Below are 8384 nucleotides of genomic sequence, written 5' to 3' on the forward strand. Positions count from 1 at the left end.
TGCAAGAATAATTAAGGACGTAACCGATAATACACTTCCCCTAATATAGATATTGATTTTCAGAATGATTGTATGCTAAGTGAATGTTAATGTCTGTATGTACCTTGCATGATTTATTTACAGCTGAATGTTTTACTCAATCTTTGCCTGGATTGCCAGCCTACCTTACCAATTGTTCTGGGAGCACACACTATTGTGTAACTTATTTACATAACTATGGTAATGGCTACAGGGAAACAACTAAAGGGTATGTCTCATGATATATAAAGTCACAAGGAAGTTTCAAGATTTAAACGTTTTTTCTCCTTGATTAATCCTTTTTGTAAAGACAATATTTCATATACTGTACAATTCATTTTCAAAAAACCAAGATCTTTTGGTTTTTTTAGTGGTAACGTTAATACAAATGTTGTTCAATAAAACACTTTGTGGAAATCAGGAGATATGTCTTATAAATACGTCATTGATTCAGTAAACCACAAAACACTCTCATAATCAAAATAAATCAAAGTTTACATACAGTCTTCACTGGTTTACTCATGTCCTAAGCCATTTGGAAAGTCTTAAATGTCGTCAAGTCTACAAAGTTATGAATTTTTGAATCAGAAAACAATTACACATCTGTTATCAACACCAAATTCTCCAATATAAAAGCAGCATCCAGGTTTTTGGCTTAGGACATGCAGACGTTACACTGTTAAACTAGTATTTAGAAATAACATAACTCTCCTTTCAAATTAAGCAATGGACTTATAAAAGATCATTAAATACCTCCAATAAGATCATCAAAACAATTTACGCTATAACAACGGTATACCAGGGATAAAAAATACAAGATCAAATGATGCATTTATGTGGTATCCCATATTTAAAATTTTCTCAGTTGCTAGAAGTAAATCAAAATAAAGGCAATAGTAGTATACCGCAGTTCAAAAGTCATAAATCGATTTAGAGAAAAAAAGTCCGGGTTACAAACTTAAACCGAGGGAAACACATCAACTATTAGAGGAACACAACGAAATATCAGAACTTTGACGGCAACCAAAAACAAACAACAATGCATCATACATAGAAACAAACTATTAGATAACAACTGCCATATTGCTGACGTGGTACAGAACATTTTAAGAAATATTGTGGGTTAAACCTGTTTTTATAGGCTAGCAAAACCTCCGTGCTTTATGGCAATATTAAATATACTACTAAGCATGTCACTGAACATACCCGAAAGCATTTTACCTTATGATGTATGTAGTCATATCATATATCAGTGGTTGTAAACAATAGTTTACATCTTAAAGCAGTATTATAAACAATATTGGAAGACAAGATCTTTTGGAAATGAATTGGTTGTAAACGTCATTCATAACATTTCATTATGTTCGTGTAACAGTTATTTATACTTCACTTTTAGGGATTTTAAAGATTAAAAAACAAGTAAGTTTTGTTAAATATTTTGTTTCCGGGCTATTCTTATTTATTTTCATGTTAACAGGTGTGCCAGCGCTAATGAGTGTCAGATGTCTTTAACAAACGCAGAAAGTGGTCAGTGTAGTGTTTATAGCGAAGATCAACTTTACACGGCTGACTTTAAATGTACTTACTGTTGTACAAAAGACAAATGTAATGGAAGAATAGTTCCTCCGCACGAGACTATGTACACCGGACACGTGACCTTACCTACAACGACAAATACAACTACAAGTAATAATTTATTTCATCGTATATTCTATACACATGTGTTTTGTATCAAAGTAATAATCGTTTGTCTTACAATTTTTACTCGGATGGCACATGCTTTCATTATTTCGTTATTTTGGCATAGTCAGTACAGTGCTAGTTGAATTGAATCTTAATTGTTGTATCAAACCAAAATCATATGGGATTTGTATATGTCTTTTGAAGTCTATGACATATGCACAGCTTAAACAAACGATATTCTAAAGTTTCATCGATAAAAATTATATCAAAAAAATGTATACCTTATAAAACGCGCGTGTGGCGTACTAAATTATAATCCTGGTACATTTGATAACTATTTACACCACTGGGTCGATGCCACTGCTGGTGGACATTCGTCCCCGAGGGCATCATCAGCCCGGTAGTCAACATTTCGGTGTTGACATGAATATCAATAATGTGCTCATTTTGTTGAATAAATTTCCTGTTTACAAAACTTTGAATTTTTTGAAAAACTGAGTATTTTCTTATCCCAGGCTTAGATTACTTAAGCCGTATTTTGCACAACTTTTGAGAATTTTGGATCCTCAATGCTCTTCAACTTTGTACTTGTTTGGCTTTATAAATCTTTTGATATGAGCGTCACTGATGAGTCTTATGTAGACAAAACGCGCGTGTGGCGTACTTAATTATAATCCTGGTACCTTTGATAACTATTTACACCACTGGGTCGATGCCACTGCTGGTGGACGTTGCTTCCCCGAGGGTGTCACCAGTCCAGTAGTCAACATTTCGGTGTTGACCTGAATATCAATAATGTGGTCATTTTTATAAATTTCCTGTTTACAAAACTTTGAATTTTTTGAAAAACTAAGTATTTTCTTATTCCAGGCATAGATTACCTTAGCCGTATTTGGCACAACTTTTAGGAATTTTGGATCCTCAATGCTCTTCAACTTTGTACTTGTTTGGCTTTCTAAATATTTTTAAATGAGCATCATTGATGAGTCTAATGTAGACGAAACGCGCGTCTGGCGTACTAAATTATAATCCTGGTACCTTTGATAACTATTATAATGAAAATAGCACTTCATAAATTTCGTGTGTCCGAAACGCTTTTTTGGATTTACCTTCATCAGGTGTAATCAACCCAAACTTTTGCCTTGAATCTTTATATACCTTAAAACGTTGTGAATTAAATTAACAGAAGGAACCTATAAAGAAGGAGGTGTTGTATGATTGACAGTATTACAAAAATATGTGCAAAAAACAAGAAAATTTGCAACAACAGTTTATTTGCGACGATCTGGTACGGTGTGTCCATTACGGTACATTCATAAGTTTATATACAATTTAAATCGAATATATTGACAAGAATACCAATGATATGGTCATTTTTATTAATTTCCTGTTGACAAAACTTTGAATTTTTCGAAAAACTTAAGGATTTACTTATCCCAGGCATAGATTACCTTAGTCGTATTTGGCACAACTTTTTGGAATTTTTGATCCTCAATGCTCTTGAACTTTGTACTTGTTTGGCATTATAAATACTTTGATATGAGCGTCACTGATGAGTCTTATGTAGACGAAACGCGCGTCTGACGTACTAAATTTTAATCCTAGTACCTTTGATAACTATTTACTTGAAATAGTAAAAATAACTCACCTGTAAAAGTTCAATCATTACACCCTTCTTAACATCATTAATCGGAACTTCTGAGTACAAGAAAAAACCATTAACTGCGGATCGGCTTCGTGAACACGGGTCCGGTCGATCGACTACTCCTCTGAATGTGGTGGTTAATTTACTTCAACACTCCGTTCATTTGGCTGCAACGCCAATCCCCGTCTTTACGAAGTACATGTACATGTATATCATTATGTCGTTTGTGTATTTTTAAAGTTTATATTTTAAAGTAATTGAAAAAGTGAACGACTTATTTTAACAGCTGAATGTTTAGTTAAGCCATCATCGTCATCCACAGAAGTAACACAGGACTGTTCAGGTTCTACACCATACTGTATCACACATTATACTAACTACAATAACGGATACAGGGAGACAACAAAAGGGTAGGACAAATTCATATACAATGCAACAATTCTTTTTTTTTCAAAAGAATGAACATTACAGAAAAGCAGTTACATAAACAGACAAGTTAATGGTTTTTAAATTTGTTATTATTGCATTCGCTATATAGCATATAGCTAATGTTAAACAAACACAATATGAACAAAAATACATTATCATGTACAAAATGTGTCTCAGCATTATCCTGATTGATTAATTGATTGATTTTTGTGTTTATCGCTTTTGTCACTACTGAATGAAGGCATAGTGTCCGGAGAGAATCTCCGACCTTCGGCAGGAAGCATTATTTTGAAAGGGCCCAAACATAATTGTAGAGTTATAATTGCCCTTTTGCTTACATTTCTTGTGATATTTATAAACACCTTAAAAAGGTCCAAACATAATTGTACAGTTATAATTGCCCTTTTGCTTACATTTCTTGTGATATTTATAACACGAGGCTGTCAGAGCGACAGCAAACCGGATTTATTAACATATTTTAGTTTTGATGCTTTTATGGCTTTACCTTAAACCGTAAACTAAAACAATGGTCCAGAATGTAAAGATACATAGAATCCACATTATGAAATTACCAATGCAAGTTGCGAACAAAATATGTATATGGCAGAGATGAATTCTACACTTACAGGACAGCCATAATTCCTCGCTCCCAAATACCATATAATCTTGACATTTATCTATGTCGTCTGCAACGTAAGCTTTTGGAAAATAAAAGGACAAATTCTTTCGCCTTTTTTTATGAGAATCAATCGACTTGTGATTTTTGAACAACGGTATACTACTGTTGCCTTTATTTATTCATATTATTCCTAATGAAGTAAATTAACGTAACACGCATTTGAACAAATGTTGGATTAGGTATTGTTCATTATAATCATTCATATAAAAACTTATACAATTACAGGTGTGCAAGTCAAGCAACTTGTGATGCAACAAAATCCGGGAACAAAATGTATAATGACCAGTGTACTTACTTCGACGAGAATTTTTTATACAAGTCTGATTTTACATGTTCATATTGCTGTACGAAAGATATATGTAATACTGGTATATTGCCTCCTCACGAAACACTTTATCAACCTTAATTAAGCTAGCATTAGTTAGAGATGTCTTTGAATATAAAAATAAATAGTTCATATATTTTCGCTAAAATAAACGAAATGAATTGAAATTTGTAGGTATTAGTTTTTCTTACAAATGATTTGCATTTCTACGGGACACAATCTCTGCAATGCTTTTTGTACATCTATTTTCTTTTAGTTTAACTAATAATACCTACCTATGGACAGATTTATCTAGTGAAGTTTTCTTGTCTGATATCTGATTTACTTAAAACGATTTCGCATGCTTAAACATACCCTTGTTTTTTATTGGTCCTCAGACAAAATGTCACTTAAATTTCTGAAAAGAATATCCGACTTGAATCCACCTCATATTAGCAAATGTCAAAAGTTGGCTTTTTCCCTCACGATATTTTCTGGGATGTTTTTAATGAAATATTTTCATTCTTCAACCCGTGTAATCGTACCTGATAAATGCTGTTTCAAAATAACGTTCTGTTTCCACTATTTTTAGTGTCAAAAGTTTTCAGGCAAATACATATGCTTCTGGTTTTTTTATTCAACCAACACGAAAATAAAATGGGGTGTTGTTTCTTCTGACAATTGTACTATTGTAAACTGGACACTTGTTACATTTTCGCCATTGTTCTGTCGTAAAGCGTATGTTTTGGCTGATACTGGTGTCTTGTCGTTTAACTTTATAGACTTCAACCCCGCTTCGTTAAGGTACAGATGAATACCTGCATCATTATCCAATATTTCAGATTGGATTGGATTGGAAACATGATGACCGAAACTTGATTTTTATTACTTAAACAAGTTACACAGTCTTGGTATATATTTGTAGTTGGTTTTTTTTCAGTTAGAGTGAAGTTTAATTTTACCGTAGCTCAACTGAAAAACTTTGAGTTTTACTACTTTTTTTCCTGCTTATATTATGCTTTTAGAGAGATAGATGTACAGTTTGTTTAAAGTGTTTCCGATATGTTATTCCCCTAAATATACTTCGTCAAAAAATCTCCAGCTGCTTTATCTCGCGAGTGTCCTGTATGACGGATAGAATTAGATTCCAAAGTAAATGATGAACATAAAACTACTACAAAAAGTATAGCTTTGAAATACAAAGGGTCATTAAACGAAACTTTAGGCAACAGAAATAAAAAGTGCTTTTAATATGTTCCATAAAAATCTTTCGGACGCATTTAATTTGCAGTCTGTTGAGTATTCATTTGAGAAAATGAAGACTGTATTGTGGTAACCCTAAGTTAAAATGATTCCCTGTAAGCAGGAATTCTCTATCAAGAAATTCATGATAGTAAATGTAAGCTCTGACATATCATATCAGCTGGGAGTTTAGCTAAATTCTGAATTGGTCAGCTGAAATCATCGTTTTTGTAGTAAACATTTTTTTCAATCGATCGTCATTGTCAATTTCTAAACAGAATCTACCATTTGTCTGGATGATTAAGTTTGGTAAAATAAAACAAAAAACGGAAGAAACTAGCATGTTTGAAGAAATAGAGGGCTCGTTTTGTTTTAAGAGGGTTAGACAGTGATAAGGAAACCTGGTTATGTTCAAAGATACTGGAATCGGGAGGAGAGGGGGAGTTAAAAGAAGATATGTTTAATAAGTTTCATTGATTGATTCTCATCTTGGAATAAAGAAAAGAATGGGAAGTAGGTTGAAGGAAGGCTAATGGGAATCAGAGAACACCTGTTTCTACTCTACTTTGAAATATGGTTAAGTAACTACTTGTTTTTCTATCGTAATTTTAGCGCAGCACTGTTTGATATAAATATTACTGGTTGCTAATATGTGTTTATGCATACACATTATCAATTGAATAACAAAGGGTTGCGCCGAGCTTACACAACTAATTGAAATAACTTATACTTCGTCAGATGTTTACTGTACCAATGATGGTTTAATAAAGAACTAGAAATGTTTTGTCATTTCCCTAGCGAAGACTTTTTGCGTCTATGACATTGTTGCATTTACGCATGCACTGTCAATAGCCAAAGACAACGTGACCAATAAATGCTCTGTTCCATGCTTTTAACTTTTCTACACTGGCTAGAGGTATAGGGGGAGGGATGAGATCTAATAAACATGTTTAACCCCGCCGCAATGTTGCGCCTGTCCCAAGTCAGGAGCCTATGGCCTTTGTTAGTCCTGTATTATTTTTAATTTTAGTTTCTTGTGTATAATTTGGAGTTTAGTATGGCGTTCATTATCACTGAACTAGTATATATTTGTTTAGGGGCCAGCTGAAAGACGCCTCCGGTGCGGGAGTTTCTCGCTACATTGAAGACCTGTTGGTGACCTGCTGCTGTTGTCTTTTCTATGGTCGGGTTGTTGTCTCTTTGACACATTCCCCATTTCCATTCTCAATTTTAGTTTAGATTAACAAATCATGAACATAATCACATTTTGCTAAATTTTCAATTCAAAGAGAATACCGAGACTAACAGCAAAACTTATCTAAGTTTAACATAGCCTGATGGAATTGCAATTGACAAAAAAACACACAGAAACTTGATATTGAGCATCACTTACCCAACCAAAAACCATTCTGTTATAAAAAAAAAAGGGGGGGGGCGAAAGATCCCAGATGGAAAGTCAAACTCATAGATCGAAACTAAACTGACAACTCCATGGCTAAAAAGGAAAAAGACAAATAGACAAACAGACAAATAATAGTACACAAACTTTTATGCTCCATTAGAGGAAGTAGTTACGTGTCCTCATATTACAAACAACAACTGTCTATTATGAAGGAACTTGTACAGGAATACCGTGTCAAATGAGAGAAATATATTTTCCATATTCCAGCGCTATTTAGATTGTTATTTTATGCAAATGGAAAGTTCAAAAACAAAAATAAAAATCATAACGTTTGTCAAAATAATTGAGTTCTCAGCTGACTTTAATTGTCAATTTTACGACGTTAAGTTATAAAGCACATCTTATGCTTGCATATGGAGAATAAATCTACCAGTTTAAACCATATTCTAGAGCTTTAAATTCTTAACACGGGTTTTTTCTTGATAGAAGATTCTTGCTAACAAGGAAGTTTTTAAACCAATGGTTCCATGTGGTGAAATCGTTGAGTTGGTTGACAACTATGAAATATTTGTTTCACATATGACGACGGATATGTTCCCATAATTGTAACCACAATCCCTTACTGTTTTCTTCGAATGTATCATTGTCGAATTTGGATTACCACTAAATGTTGTACTTACATAGGCAACACTACGGAGCACCTGTTCACATCCCTGTTTTGTTTTATTATGTTTTTTGGGGAGGGGAGCTTGTGTTGCTCAGTTTTAGGTTTTCTATGTTTTGTAGACTGTATGGAGTTTGTCTTTTTGTATTTTCCGAAGGTTTTATGTCATGGCTCTGTAGGTTTATCTTCTACTTCGGAGTTCAAATATCCATTTGGTATCTTCCGCTTTCTTTTTAATATAAGAGAATTACTTGCGAAATGAAGAGCACAATTAAAGTACCTCTTTTGCTGTTTCGATTCAAACTTATTTTCAATCAA

At 33.4% G+C, this 8384-nt stretch overlaps 1 long non-coding RNA gene across 1 annotated transcript; it reads left to right on the plus strand.

The window, feature by feature from the left end:
- Nucleotides 1–88: 88 nt before the first annotated feature.
- On the plus strand, nt 89–4946 carry LOC143063257 (uncharacterized). Its single transcript, XR_012974983.1, has 4 exons — nt 89–247; nt 1496–1704; nt 3633–3756; nt 4680–4946. It is a non-coding gene; the product is annotated as an uncharacterized LOC143063257 (long non-coding RNA).
- Nucleotides 4947–8384: the final 3438 nt, after the last annotated feature.

The sequence above is a fragment of the Mytilus galloprovincialis genome, chromosome 2, assembly GCF_965363235.1.
Source record: "Mytilus galloprovincialis chromosome 2, xbMytGall1.hap1.1, whole genome shotgun sequence".
Taxonomy (NCBI): Eukaryota; Metazoa; Mollusca; class Bivalvia; order Mytilida; family Mytilidae; genus Mytilus; species Mytilus galloprovincialis.